Source organism: Babylonia areolata, chromosome 19 (assembly GCF_041734735.1).
Source record: "Babylonia areolata isolate BAREFJ2019XMU chromosome 19, ASM4173473v1, whole genome shotgun sequence".
In the NCBI taxonomy this organism is placed as follows: domain Eukaryota; kingdom Metazoa; phylum Mollusca; class Gastropoda; order Neogastropoda; family Buccinidae; genus Babylonia; species Babylonia areolata.
The window spans coordinates 59,247,164-59,249,663 of NC_134894.1; the positions used below are offsets into that span (position 1 = coordinate 59,247,164).

A 2,500-nucleotide genomic window follows, 5' to 3' on the forward strand; every position below is an offset into this window, starting at 1 on the left:
AACACCTAGACCATAAAGTGTGTTCGATCGCTTCCGAGTCGTTAAACCCCAATCATCATGTGTGTGTGTGTGTGTGTGTGTGTGTGTGTGTGTGTGTGTGTGTGTGTGTGTGTGTGTGTGTGTGTGTGTGTGATATCTTCAGGTGAACAACTCCTACAAATACCCCAGGACAGACCAACACCAGACTTACACCCGTCATGGAACACACACTTGAACACCTAGACCATAAAGTGTGTTCGATCGCTTCCGAGTCGTAAAACTCCAATCATCATGTGTGTGTGTGTGTGTGTGTGTGTGTGTGTGTGTGTGTGTGTGTGTGTGTGTGTGTGTGTGTGTGTGTGTGTGTGTGTGTGTGTGTGTGTGTGTCTGTGTCTGTGTCTCTGTGTGTGTGTGTCTGTATGTGTCTGTGTTGTGTGTGTGAGGAGACACAAAGGCATACCACGAGAGTTACGATTTTGTAAGGTTTGTAACATGTCTGTGATTGGTGATGAGTTTCATTTTATAAAGGAATGTCCCAATTATGATCAGTTACGAAATAGATATGTTCCTAAAAAATATTTGTCTCCAAAATCGGTTTTTAATTTTTGTAATATGCTCAAAGGAGGCAAAAAAGTCATTTTAGCTGTAAGTAAGATGATTAGATTTGCAAATGTTGCCTAGTTATACTTTTGGAGTTAAAAGACATTTGTGTTTTCTCAACTTTATGTGACATTGTTGTGTATTTGGAAATGTTTGTTATGGGCACGAAAATGAGTATTTTGCAGTGATCCTCCATACTCCAATAGGAGTGAAAGGTAATTAAAACTTGAAACTTGAAACTTGAGTGTGTGTGTGTCTGTGTCTGTGTCTGTGTGTCTGTGTGTATCCGTAGATGCACCAGCAAAACTATAACAAAGCCCCCCTGCGGCAGGCAGAGGTATTCACACATCTGTCTTGTCTCAGTGTATGTAGACACTGATCACAGTGTAGATCCGTGCAAGTCATGTCACGCTGAGCAGAAAAAACCAGTCAGCCGTATCAATATCTCGTTTTGTACAAAAAAACACAACCAGTGCGTCTCTGTTTGTTCCCCCCCCCTCCCGCCCCCTCTCTCTCTCTCCCTCCCCTCGTTGTCTGTGTGTGTGTGTGTGTTCCCTTCTCGTCTGCTGGTTCAGTTTGTACAGTGTATGTGTATGAGGGAACTACTATACACATGGCCAGCAAGGCGGATCGTCAGTGTTTGTGTGTGTGTGTGTGTGGGTTGGTTGGTTTGTAGTTCATCTGCCTCACCATACTACCACCTGCAGGATTCTGCCTGGCCACGTTGTTGAGCACTATTATTATCATTATTATTATGGTGGATGTGTTTTTTTTTCTTCAATGTGTGATCAGCAGGTAAGAAATATTTATTCATTTATTTGTTTGTGTGTGTATTCATTTGCTGATTCGTTCATTTATTATAGTCGTCTGAACTGATCATGTGTGTTTTGTTTGTTTTGTTGTTGTTGTTGTTTTTTCTTGAACTTGGAAGGTTTGGAAGGGGTTGCATTTGTAAAGGGTTCAGTTATTTGTTTGTTTTGCACTTGTTTTTATTATTATTATTATTATGCTGCTGCTGTTGTAAATGATTATCTTTATAAACATTATATCCTTTATGTTGAAAGATGATGAACTGCTGTAGTTGCTTTCTTTTCTTTCTAACGCTTTTATGAGCACACACACACACACACACACACACACACACACACACACACACACACACACACACACACACACACACGCACACGCACACGCACACACTCATCATCGCCACCACCACCACCGCTCCACATTACACATAACGAAACGCACACACGGACCTATGCATACACATTCTACCATACATACACATACACTCAATGACATTCTCACACATGCAACCTACACATATTCACACACACACACACACACACACACACACACACACACACACACAGAGCCCACAACCCCCTCCTCACCTCCCATACACTCCATTTAACCAAGATAAAACAACCCCCCCGCCCCCACCCACACCCCTCCCCCCAAAACAAAACAAAAGCAAACAAACAAACAAAAAAACCCTCCCACACAAATCGACAGCTGCCTGGATTTCATCTGATCGAACGCGTTTTGCCTGTGTGTTTATACTGGCCTGTGTCCTCCTGGTTGAAATGAATAATTATAGACAACGAACCAACAGGGAAGAAGACACGATTTATTCCACACTCAAGTCATGTATCACAACACTCCTTAGGAGTGGTCACGGTTCATCGAGGTAGAGGAGGTGCAGGGAAATGCGTGTGTGTGTGTGTGTGTGTGTGTGTGTGTGTGTGTGTGTGTGTGTGTGTTGGGGCTCATGTACGTTTATGTGTATTTGACTGTGCTTTCATATCTGTGAAACATGCACGTTTGGTACATATCTGTTATGCATGTGTGGGTTGTATGTGTGAATGTGTGTCTTCATGTTTTACATTTATTTGCTTTATTTATCATCATTGTTGTC

The 2,500-nt window shown here is 42.2% G+C and overlaps 1 protein-coding gene across 1 annotated transcript in view; it reads left to right on the forward strand.

Annotated features, from left to right (window-relative positions):
• Window positions 1-1,238: 1,238 nt before the first annotated feature.
• LOC143294382 (uncharacterized) overlaps window positions 1,239-2,500 on the forward strand; it is a 236,773-nt gene continuing 235,511 nt past the window's right edge. The window contains exon 1 of the mRNA XM_076605856.1: window positions 1,239-1,374. The gene's annotated coding sequence lies outside the window, so the exon portion shown is untranslated. The remainder of the gene's footprint in view (window positions 1,375-2,500) is intronic.